Source organism: Podarcis raffonei, chromosome 13, assembly GCF_027172205.1.
Source record: "Podarcis raffonei isolate rPodRaf1 chromosome 13, rPodRaf1.pri, whole genome shotgun sequence".
Classification (NCBI taxonomy): domain Eukaryota; kingdom Metazoa; phylum Chordata; class Lepidosauria; order Squamata; family Lacertidae; genus Podarcis; species Podarcis raffonei.
This window is the reverse complement of record NC_070614.1, coordinates 26,093,418-26,106,372: the sequence shown is the minus strand read 5'-3', so window position 1 is coordinate 26,106,372 and position 12,955 is coordinate 26,093,418.

Sequence of the window (12,955 nt, the reverse complement as noted above, 5' to 3'; positions counted from 1 at the left end):
ATGGTTTAGTTTATGTAAAATATGCAGGGATTTATGTTATGCAAAATGAACCATGGAAAGAGAAGAAGGTAAGTCACTGATATTTTAAGGATGTTTAAATGAATATTTTAAATCATAAAACAGAAAATTTAATAACAATTTAATATAAAAAAATAAAATAGGGGCACTCAGAGTGTCTGCGGGAAGACACTCTCTGCTGCTGCTGCCAGCCAGGTAAGCCTGCTGGGGCTCCCACTTGTATATCATCAGCACACACACCAAATTCAGCATAGCCCTTTAACTTGACACTGCTCTGGCAATGATGGTGGATGTGGATGTGCTTAATTCTGAGCTGATGTAGCAGGGTCTGGAACTCGGCACAGGCTGAGCATCTATATTCCTGCAGTCACCATGTGGATGACTTGGTTCTTGCAGTGGGCCTTATGCTGCTCAGCAAAGTAGCATGATGTGTGCAAGAAGTCCAGCCTCTGCTCAGTATACATATGCTGGGTGCTTTTCATAGAATTGTAGAGATGGAAGGGACCCCGAGGGTTATCTAATCCAACCCCCTGCAAAGCAGTAACGTTTTGCCCAGTGTGAGGCTCAAACCCACAACCCTGAGATTCGGAGTCTCATGCTGTGCCGACTGAGCTATCCCATCCTGGGGAAAGCTCCTATTTATAGCCTTCCCTTCCCTCTTGCCTCCAACTGCTCTGCCCCCTGCCCCTATCTCTGTGCTCTGAGTTCTGCAGAACTGCAAGGTGTGATATCCAAGATAAGGGCCTGATCACTGTAATGAAACAAGCCAGCAACCTACAGATAGGAAACCTTTTATGGCAGGGCTTTTATGAGGCTGCTTTTCATACTAGCTGTTCAAACAGGAGACCAGGAAACAGGACAAGTAATATGCCCCGCTGGGCCAGTGAACACATAAAGAAGCACGCTTTTAAAATTATTGAAAACTCTCTGGATAAACAAGAGGTCTGTTAGCCAGCGGTGGAGCAAGCCGATCGAGCACCTGGGGCGGCGCGCGTGCCCTGCGCCCAGGGGTGGGGCCAGCTGCCTGTGGGGCAGGGCAAGCCGGGATGGGGCCTCCGAGGAGTCTGCCTGCCTCCTCCCACTCAGCTGCCCTACAACTGAGGGAGGCGGTGGGCGGACCATTAGGGGCAGCGTGGAGCCTGTGGTTGCCCAAGCCACCGCGTCACTCCCAGAAGAGATGCGTGGCTCGGGCATGCTGCAGGCCCGCAGTGAGTGCTGCCCGGCATTTTGTCACCCCCCCCCCTCAGTGGTGACACCCAGGGCAGACTGCCGCCACCGCACACCCCTTCCTCCGCCCCTGCTGTTGGCAGGCTTTGATCACTTCATCTGACACACCGGAAAGGTGATAGATGCTCCGCACTAGAGAGAGATGCTGTATATACCAATGCTTGCATTCGTGTTCGTATCAGTGGTGTGATTACAAACCATTTCCACATTTCTACTGTTCTCTTGCCTTTCTCCAGAATATCAGCAATATCTAGGCAACACGATGACCATGTACATACACAGTAGACAGTCTTTATAGAATTCCTTCAAAACCATAACAAGTACAAAATGAAATCTTTAGTCTCAAAGTCTCTGAAAATCTTTAAATGAAGCGAGGTACCAGACTTTGTACGATGAAAGACAAGCTGTGAAGCTTTGTGTATTTGGCAAATATGATGTCTAACACTGAACAGTGATTCTGGATATTGACTACTGTTTCATAGAATTCTTCGTCAGTGTGGTGGGAGGATATATGCAGTGACTATATTATTACATGAGCACTGTTTCACAGCATTTGATATTTTCATTTACGTACATTCATTCAAAATAAGATGGGTTTATGAAGCAATCTATATCCTCCCACCATGCTGATATTGCTGATGTTCTCTTTGCAACACGGGTTTGTTTGCCTACCTACTTTCTCCAGAACAAGCAGAATATTTCCCTGTTCTGCACTACAACATCCAGTAAGAAGTGTCGGGGGCTGCTGGCCTTACCCAAGCATTGATCTTCCATCGTAAGCTACAAGCAGAATTGCAATAGGCTCCTCATTGTCCAGAGTACTGCACTGTTCCTGTGCATGCGAACCTCTCTATGTTCCATTCACACTAGTGAACTGAGCATGACACAGCTGCTGAGAGTAGGTCACATGGTCACTTGAAGCTCAGCACATATATGCACTAGGACCTTTGTACTTGCGTGGCATTTTATCACACCATGAAAACCAGGCCTTTGGCCGACTGACATCCAGTGCCCTTTTAAATGTGTTGTGAAAGGGTGTGTGTGTGTTATTGGTTTGTTTCTGTTCTTACTTATATTATGTATTTTATGTCTTTTTTATATTCTAATTTTATACTGTAAACTGCCCTGAGATTTTTGGGTAAAGGGAGGTACACAAATTTAATTAATGATAGTAATAAATAATAATAAAGGCAAATATTTATTTTAAACAGTACTAAAATACATTTCTCACTATGATGTTTAACCCATTAGTGGGTACCACATAGATAAAAGAGTGCTATATCATTATAACACTATAATGCTGTTTTTAATTTTTCTTTTTTTAAAAAAGCATCAACATCCTGATAATTGATTCCATTGTTAAGCTACACATAGGATGCTTGCATCACCATTTTCAGTTGGGATGCAATCACACGCCAGCCTGTTCAGGTTACACAATTAAACCCCACTTCCCCAAAAGATCAATTTTTTATGTGGTAAGAAAAGTGAGGGGGAAATGCCCTGAAAAGCAGGGAATGGCACGTGCTTTTACACAACATCCTCTAGCCTTCCCACAAATAACTCAGAAAGAAGACTGATTTAAACAGCCAATGTTCCGATGAAAACAAATCAGGACAAATGTTCAAGAATCAGGTTCCCTGGAAGCTCCCACACCAATAATAATAATAATAATAATAATAATAATAATAATAATAATTATTATTATTTATACCCCGCCCATCTGGCTGGGTTTCCCCAGCCACTCTAGGCAGCTTCCAACAAAAGATTAAAAATACATTAAAATATCAGTCATTAAAACTTCCCTAAACAGGGCTGCCTTCTGATGTCTTCTAAATGTCAGACAGTTGTTTATTTCTTTGACATCTGGTGGGAGGGTGTTCCACAGGGCGGGCACCACTACTGAGAAGGCCCTCTGCCTGGTTCCCTGTAGCTTTGCTTCTTGCAGTGAGGGAACCACCAGAAGGCCCTCAGAGGTGGACCTCAGTGTCTAGGCTGAATGATGGGGGTGGAGACGCTACTTCACATATACTGGGCCAAGGTCATTTAGGGCTTTAGGGTAAGGTTACCAGATTTTTTTCATTGAATCCTGGGACACTTTTCAACTTCCTACTAAATAGATGGATTTTGTCAGGGGACTGATTTGTAAATCTGGAGACTGTCCCCAGGAAACGGGGAACTTACTTCGGGCCTTTTAAATGTTAGGTCCTTAAAATGTTTCCCCTACTGTACAACTGAAATCTATCTCCTACGACTTGAACCCAGTTACCTGGGGCAGCAGAGAAGGTGCACATGCCATATAGCTTTAGATCACATTCGAAATACATCCTTTCCCTCAAAGCATTCTGGGAACTGTAGCTTACGCCTCACAGAGTTACAATTCCCAGCAGCCCCTTAATAAACTACAGTGCCCAAAATTATTTGAGAGGGGAAACAGGCTTTGAATGTGCTTTAAAGGTATAGTGCATAACAGAGCCTAATCATCTTTGTGACAGCCCTTTGGAGATTTGAAAAGTGCCATCAAGTCGTCGCCTGTCAGTCTTCTCTTCTCCAGTGTAAACATATCCAGTTCCTTCAACCTTTCCCCACAGGCCACGTTTTCCATACCAACTTGACAATTTTTCTTACCCACCTCTCTGAACGTGTTCCAGTTTGCCTACCACCTTACAAGCTACTGTAGACTGGACAGGAAGACACCCGACAGCCATTTCTTGAGAGACCAGGGATTGAATTTGGAATATTCTGTGTGAGAAATGTAGGTTCTACTGCCAAGGCACAGAGAAGGTTGTGCTTGGTCGAGGTAGAGGATGGTACTTGGTGGTCAGGAGGAGAACCTGATTGGGCTTTGTATTTCAAGGAGAAAACCCTCAAGGAAAGTAGAACATAGCCTGTTCCTTGCCAGGCCTGGCCCTACCCTTAGGCAAAACGAGGTGACTGCTTCAGGCAGCAGATAGTATAGGGTGGGAGCAAGGTGTTGGGAGACAGAGTTGCGTACACCATAGGGCCTACCCTCTAAGCTAGTCTGCTGCCCTTCATGATGCAAAAATGCTCTTGCATTACTGACGCTGAACAAAGATTCAACGATTAGCTTCTATACACTGGATGTTGTCTTATCCTTTGCCTCAGGCAGGAAACTATCTTGGACCCTGTATATGTTTTACAGAAATGCACTGCAATGTAGGGAACCCTGGGAGACCAGGATTCAAATCCCTGCTCAGCATGAAACCCACTAGCTGAGGCCGTTGTGAGGATAAAAATAGAGGCAGAGGGCGGGGGGGAAAAACCACACACGTCACATTGATCTCCTGGTAGGAAAGGTGGGATGCGAATGTAATAATAAATGCCATATTCACTCGAGTCTAATGCGCCATTGAATCTAATGCACACCTCAATTTCCAGAACATTGAAACAAAAAAAGACTATTGGCTGGTGAATATAAATGTGCCATCGACTCTAATGTGCACCTTAATTTTTGCAACGTAATTTGGCCAAAAAAAGTGAAGATTAGATTTGAGTAAATACAGTAAATGGTGAACAACAGCCACAACCTGACCCCTCAATCATATAGATGGTATATCAGTAATAATGCCAGCAGCAGCAGCAGCAACAACAGATTTTACTCTTTCCCTTGCCCTGGGAACTTGGATAGCTCAGCTGGTTAGATTGTGGTGCTGTTTAACACCAAGGTCACAGGTTCGATCCCCATAAGGGACAGCTGCATATTCCTGCATTGCAGGGGGTTGGACTAGATGATCCTCAGGGTCCCTTCCAACTCTATAATTCTGCGTCCGAACCCAGAGAAGAAGGCTAAACCCCTGAAACAAAGTCAAACCCTGAGACTTCACAACCCTGTTTTAGAGAGTTTAGAAAGGCAAAAATCTGTTCCTAGGAAGCTTATAGGTTTTGCTTGTTCCCTTTTGATTTTCAAGTGACTCACTTTTTTCTTTTTCTTTTTAAACGGGCTGTAAAACATGTTGACTCAGTGCAAGACAGCCAACCAATACCCCCTCCCCCTGCAGCCTCCCCCCACCCTAACCATGCATTTTTCAAAGTTCCTTCATGGCTTTTCCTTTCTTCTCCAGCTGCGGTTGAACATATCAGTGACTTAATTCTATAAACCTTTACTGGAAGCTGCCTCCGACTCCCAGTCTGCCCACTCTCTCTGCCCTGAGGCTACCACACCCAGTTCCACAGAATACCAGGCTGATAGGGAAGGCAGTTATGAAATGCAAGTCGAAGTCTTAAGAAGAGCCAGTAAGTGCTAGCATTTCACAGGTAAAATTAGAGGCAAGGCTTCAGTAGCTGCAAAGTGTTAACAGCTTCAACTCACATCCGGATTATTGAGCATTCATTCTGACTGCAGGGGCTGGCTTTGGCAATCTTTTGTAACATGGCACCCTGCGCAAGGCCAAAATTTGGCACACCCAAATTATGAATCTTCTAAGTTCTACTAAAATGTGGGTGATTATTTCACAAGGACTTTTTTGAGAAGGCAAACTGATGCAGTGGCGTGGAGAACTGAATTTAAGACTATGCAAAATAAATGAAATCTGACAGATTTGTCCATTCTTGCATACAAGCATTTTTTTAAAAAAATAGCCCTCCCCACATCTCCTAAAACAGGCATAGGTAAACTCGGCCCTCCAGATGTTTTGGGACTACAACTCCCATCATCCCTGACCACTGGTCCTGTTAGCTAGGGATGATGGGAGTTGTAGTCCCAAAACATCTGGAGGGCCGAGTTTGCCTATGCAAAGGTAAAGCATGAAGAAAATGGAGCCACTGATTCAGACTGAGGGATTGGTGCCTGATAAATGGGCACAGGTGGGAGCATTTGCTGGAAATGAGCCTTTTGAGAAGGACCAGGATAAGGAAGCAAAAAGCAACGCTCCACAGTTTGTTCTGGCATTATAGGTTCATCCTTAAGCGGCCTATTTAAGCTGGGCTGACAACACTGGAGCTTTTACCACCCTTGAATTCATGGGGTGAGTCAGAGTTGAAGCGAGTTGACAAAGAGCCCCTGCAGTTCCAGCTGTCCCCATTTGCCATCAAGAATCCTGATCTTCTGGGGCCCGTTGCTGGTAAATCACTCAGATGGTAATTTTACAAGACCATTTATGTGGAAACAAATACTTAGTGCCAATAACTTTCAAGAGCAAGGCTAGTAATTACGAGGCAAAGCAGCATTTCTCCGTGAGATGGGGAAGGAAATATCCATGCTGTTTGGTTGACAGAGTCATAACATCCATAATTTGCAGCCGTGATGAATACCATACTATCATATCCATAATATTTCACCTCAGATGTGAAAGAGAGATTCCCCATTCCTGGTTTGGAAGATGTTTGTTGGTATTAGATATATATATTATTTTGAAAAGCAGGTAAGATGAAACTAAATATAACAGGAAATTCCTTTATTTTTATTTTTTTATAAAAATCACATTAAATTTTTTAAAAACTCTTATTTAAAAAAAATTATTGAATACTCTCGAACTGAGTCTGAAAACAAGTAGTCTTGTTGAAATCAATGTGCTTAACAATAGGTGTACAGTAGTACCTTGGAAGTCGAACGGAATCCATTCCGGAAGTCTGTTCGACTTCCAAAACGTTCGGAAACCAAAGTGCAGCTTCTGATTGGCTGCAGGAAGCTCTTGCAACCAATCAGAAGCTGCGGAAGCCCCATTGGATGTTTGGGTTCCTAAATAACATTCGCAAACCAGAACAATCACTTCCAGGTTTGCGGTGTTTGGGAACCAAAATGTTTGAGAACGAAGCTGTTCGAAAACCAAGATACGACTCTGCTTAACAATGGCCAAGTTAGATATCTTTCTTTTTAAAATGCACTCTGTATGCCTCTCTCGAGCCACTTTCAAATGATCATGTTTCCAAATTCAGCTTTAATTCTTCCCTACCTCTCTTATGGTGATAACAACTTGCGTGAGTCCCAACACTGCTTCCTTGTCTTGTACATGGTGCAAGCCTATGCATGCTTACTCAGAAGTAAGAGCACCTCTGGATGCATTTGTGTTTGTGCTCATAATGGTATTGGAGCAGTTCTGTGCAATCCCAATTTGAAATCTGTTTGGGGCAATCATTTATCTATTGCATTTTCATCCCACCTTTTCCTCCCAGGAGCTCAAGATGGAATACATGGTTCACCCTTCTTCTCTTTTAATCCCTGCAATAACCCTGTGAGATAGGTTAGGCTGAGAGGCACAACGACTCTGGCAGTACATGCCAAAAGGATCTAGGAGTCTTTGTAGGCCACAAGCTTAACATGAGTCAACAGTGTGATGCAGCACCAAAAAAGCTAATGCTATTCTAGGCTGCATCAACAGAAATATAGTGTCCAGATCAAGGGAAGTAATAGTACTGTAGTGGTACCACAGGTTAAGAACTTAATTTGTTCTGGAGGTCCGTTCTTAACCTGAAACTGTTCTTAACCTGAGGTACTACTTTAGCTAATGGGGACTCCCGCTGCGGCTGCAGCGCTGCTGCACAATTTCTGTTCTCATCCTGAAGCAAAGTTCTTAACCTGAGGTACTATTTCTGGGTTAGCGGAGTCTGTAACCTGAAGTGTCTGTAACCTGAGGTACCACTGTACTCTATTCTGCCTTGGCCAGACCACACCTAGGATACTGTACCCAGTTCCGAGTGCCACCATTTAAGAAGGATGTTGACAAGCTGGGATGTGTGCAGATGAGGGCAACCAAGATGAGCAAGGGTCTGGAAACCAAGCCTTATGAGGAACGGTTGAATGAGCTGGGTATGTTTAGAAAAGAGGAGTCTGAGAGGAGATGGGATAGCCACCTTCAAATATCTGAAGGGCTGTCACATAGAAGAAGGAGCAAGCTTGTTTTCTCTTGCTCTGGAGGGCAGAACTTGAGGCAATGGCTTCAAGTTACAAGAAAGGAGATTCCGACTAAACACGAGGAAGAACTTTCTGACCGCAAGAGCTGTTTGACAGTGGAACGGCTACCACAAGAGATTGTGGACTCTCCCTCCTTAGAGGCTTTTAAGCAGAGGTTGGATGGACATTCAGTATGTTCTGATATATGCTGTGAGCAGCCCAAAGTGGCTGGGGAAACCCAGCCAGATGGGCAGGGTATAAATAATAAAATTATTATTATTATCTGTCATGGTTGCTTTAGCTGAGATTCCTGAATTACAGGGGGTTGACCCTTGAGGGTAACTTCTATGTTTCTATGACAGGTCCAAGGTCACCCAGTGGTGGAGCCCAGTGGCTTCATGGTGGAGTGAGGATTATGAACCCTGGTCTCCCTGGTCTTAGTCCAAAGCTCTAACTACTACACCACACTAGCTCCACTTGGTTTCCAATCAGTGCACACCCCATAGCTTACTGTAACTTCGTATATCACAAATAGTTTGGGTTGTTGTTGTTGTTGACTTGCTTTTGTATAGTGCAGGAGCACCTCCCAGCCAGGAGTAATAAAGTAACATTGGGGAAGCATCACAGGTCAACTATTAAAGTGGAATAACGTGTGGATGGTTCAGTACGAACCCACCACTAATGTGCTCTCATTGCATCATTGACGTGTGACAGGACATACCTGCCAAAAATACCAGTCTGGAGGGCCCCAAGCTCAGTGGTACCCATTGCCTAGCCTTCATTTGCCCGATCTGTTTTCCTTTTGGGAACTGTTGGGCGAAGTCACTGTTGTTTTCCAGCTGAGGAGGATTGTGGCTGAGGAACAGTGATCCACCAGTCACCACAAAATTAGCCCTGTGTGGCTGCTGGCTGCAGGGAGAGGCCAGGTTCCCCCAAATGCAAGCCCAGCCTTTCCCCTCCAGGAGAACCCACCATTGCATGCCTATCCCTTTGCATCACCAAGTGACGATGTGCTTGGGTGAAGCAGCCAGCGTGGTCAATAGGCAGAGCTCCTCTGTTTGCCTCAAATGAACTCAAACCCAGCGCTTTTTGAAGGAAGGCTATTGATGCTCCCAGCTGCAAGTAATCAAGCACTGAGTCACAGATATATCAAGCGAAGCACAGGCCCATGTAAATCAGCTTCCTGGCGGTGTGTTAGAATGGGCTTTTCTTCTTAAAAAAAATTGGTTTTTTAATGCTTTATTCATTTTGAAAGAAAAAACATAGCATAACAAAGAAAAACAAATCAAATATGTAGTACTCAACAAAAAGCAATCCGAAAAAAAGGTTACATTTCTTACATCCGGAATTGAGTTAATTCTTCACTAATTCTAGTATGACTTCCGATCTCCTCGCTGTGTTTCCTGACTCTTTTCAAAGAGTCTCCCCTACTTACATCGCTGTGCCGGATGACACGGCGATGCAGACCTCCTCCTCTTCGGAAATGGGGACGTCATCGCATGCAGGACTCCTGCTACAGTTCCCAACACGTCCCCCTGTTTATGTAACAGTGAAGAGGGGTGAATCACACCGGGTTGTGCATTGTCTGTCGCCTTCGGGGAAAAGGTAGCGTTAGTTAGGGTGCAATACAAGACTAGAAAGAGCCACTTCATCTTTTCCAGGTGCCCTGGACTCTGAGTCTCACAAAGGAAGGAGACTATATAAGGAGCTACAGTAGCTAGCCGAGCCTTGCACTGAGAGGTCCAAGGAGGTTTGTACGTGCTGAGGCATGTCTACACCTCACTTCTCAAAGTCTCTTCCCCTGCTCGTTTTCTAAAGCATTGAGCGGATACACACAGGCATACACACCCTCACTATTCCAGAGTTTTCTTTTTACCCATGAGGACTTGAAACATGGCCTCCTTCCCACAGAACACCTGCTTTGCTCCTCCTTGCTATCACGCAGTGGAAACAAACCACAATCTCTGGTTTAGCGTCATGTCTGCACCAGGGAATCATGGTTCGTTTTGCTCCCAACAAACCATCATCTGTAGTTTAGTCTGGTTTAGACATGCCACTGAGCCTGGGATCCTAGGGTCAGGAGCCGGAGTCAGAGGCACGTCAGCAATGACGTCAGCAATGACCCAGTGTCAGTGACATTAACTCTTTATTCAAAGAAGCCAAAACAGCGCAGGCCCAGCGATCACAGCAATTCTTCCCAGTAGGTCTTGACCCAAAGAGGCAGTAACGAGGACTGAAGGTGCCTGTTTTCCCACCGCTCTCTAAGACTCCTCCTCCGGGTCCTTCCTCAGAAATCTGAGGCTTCTCCATCTTGTCTCTCTTTGCTCTACCCTCTGCATACCTCTTCTGGTTCTCGGAGACCAGGGGGGAGAGAAGCTGGCTGCAGAAGGAGGGGGAGACTCCCTGGCTTCTTTAGCAGCCTGCTTCCACTCTGCCTCTTGCCCCCCCCCTCACCAGCCTCCTCTCCTGCCTCTGAGTCTGGATGGCCCTCTGCCACAGCCTCTTCCTGCTCACCAAACCCTGTTCCCTCTTCAGTTTCTGACACCTCCTCCTCCCAGTTTTTTCTCTCTTCTCCCTCTGACCACTCATCATTGTCCCACCACCAATCCCCTGGCTCTGAGCCTTCTTCCCCTGGGGGGTTCCCCAGCTTGTGCTTCCCCCCACTCCTCTGCATCCAGCCAGTCCATGACCCCTGGTTTGTTTCCTCCATGTATGGTTAAATATGGACTTGTGAACTGAGCCAATGTAAAACCTGGGACTTGCAGGATTTCCACATTCAACTCCATATTCTGGGCAGCACTTCCCAGTACTATTCTATCCAGGATTCCTGGGTTGGGAGTCATGAAGACACCCCTAAGCAAACTTGAAACCAGTGTAGGCTTGTAACCTGGGCATGCCCAAAATTAGCAGTGTAGATCAGGGCTGAGCAGAAGGTAGCAGGCAGATTTGGGGCTTTTTAGAAAAAGGACATCTAGGGATGTGGGTGGCGCTGTGGGTCAAACCACAGAGCCTAGGACCTGCCGATCAGAAGGTCGGCGGTTCGAATCCCCACAACGGGGTGAGCTCCCATTGCTCAGTCCCTGCTCCTGCCAACCTAGCAGTTCGAAAGCACGTCAAAGTGCAAGTAGATAAATAGGTACCGCTCCGGCGGGAAGGTAAACGGCGTTTCCATGCGCTGCTCTGGTTCGCCAGAAGCGGCTTGGTCATGCTGGCCACATGACCCGGAAGCTGTACGCAGCTCCCTCAGCCAATAAAGTGAGATGAGTGCTGCAACCCCAGAGTCGGCCACGACCGGACCTAATGGCCAGTCCCTTTACCCTTTACCTTTACTAGAGAAAGGACAAGTGAGGGGGAACATGATAAAGGTGTGTGAAATGATGCCGGTTATGGAGGAAGCAGATGGGGGAAAGTTGTTCTCCCTCTCTTACAATATTAGCGCTTGGGGATGTCCAACAAAATTGAATATTGGAAGATTCAGGATGGACAAAAGAACTACTTCTTCACGCACTGCATAGTTAAAGTATGGGATTCACTCCCACAAGAGGCAGTGGTTGCATGAAAAAGACAGTTAGGCAAATTCCTGGAGGATAAGGCTCCTAGCCATGACAGCAATGTTGAACTTCGACTGCCAGAAGCACTATAGCTGGACATAGCGCTGGACTAGGTGGGCTTTGGACCTGATCCAGCTGACTGTTGTGTTCTTGGGATCGACTGGTATAGCTCTGGTTATTTGCAGTAGATCACTTTTGACTCCCTCTCCCACCACCCATGGTTTAGTAATATAGAAACAAAAAGGCAACTTGACCGCTGGAACAAGAAGCTTCCTAGAACTTTGACGTGAGCTCAGTTCAGTTCTGGGTCTGGAAAACAAAATTCCTAGGCTCTGGACGTACTCAGAGGCACCGAGTTCTTTAGTCCTTGCAGTGTATCTTTTGCACATGACTCCGGTTGCTGGATCTCAGGGTTCTAGCAAAACAAAGCAGACCCAACAAGCCTGAAATCTCCTCACTCCTGTGCCCTTTACACCCTCAATGAGTCTTTCTATATATATATAATTAGTTTTTTAACATCTCATTTTCAACAGTAATTAAACATACTTTTACATCTTATTCAATTTTTTTGACTTCCATCAATCCTGTCTGAAAATTTTTGCAATCTAATCTCTTAGTATGCATTTCTTATCTTCCCTATTACATTTCAAACTCATAACCAATATCTCTCTTTTTCTACTTTGTAACACTTCATATATTTCTCCTTACAAAACTTCTTGTAGTCCTACTAGCGTAATTTGTTGATTACAGTTGCTCTTCAAATAATTCATATACTTCTTCCAATCTTCTGTAAATCTCTGGTTCCACAGGTTTCGAATCCTTCCTGTCATTTTGTCCAGTTCTGCAAAGTCCATTAATTTCGTCTGCCATTCTTCTTTCGACGGAATTTCTTCTTGTTTCCATTTCTGGGCTAACAATATTCTTTCCGCAGTTGTTGCATATAAAAACAATTTAACATCTTGCCTATTAATGTCCTGACCTATAATGCCAAGTAAAAATGCTTCTGTTTTTTTAAAAAATGTATATTTCAACATCTTTTTCATCTCAACACCCTCAATGAGTCTTAGTAGAGTGACGCTGCCACTTCCCCAATTTTGAGAAAGCTTTGTAGTTACTCAAAGGAGGAGAGGCTATTAATAGAAACGCAGGTTTAGCCCACTACTTATGGCAACTTCCTCCGCAAGGGAGTCTATCATGCGCATGATGTGGTGGCGCTGGGAGTTGGGCATGTCCTTGCCACATCATCTCGGCTCTGCACATTACATAGCATGTGCTTTTTTGTGTCATTGTGGCTCCGAGAGGCATGTGCTGT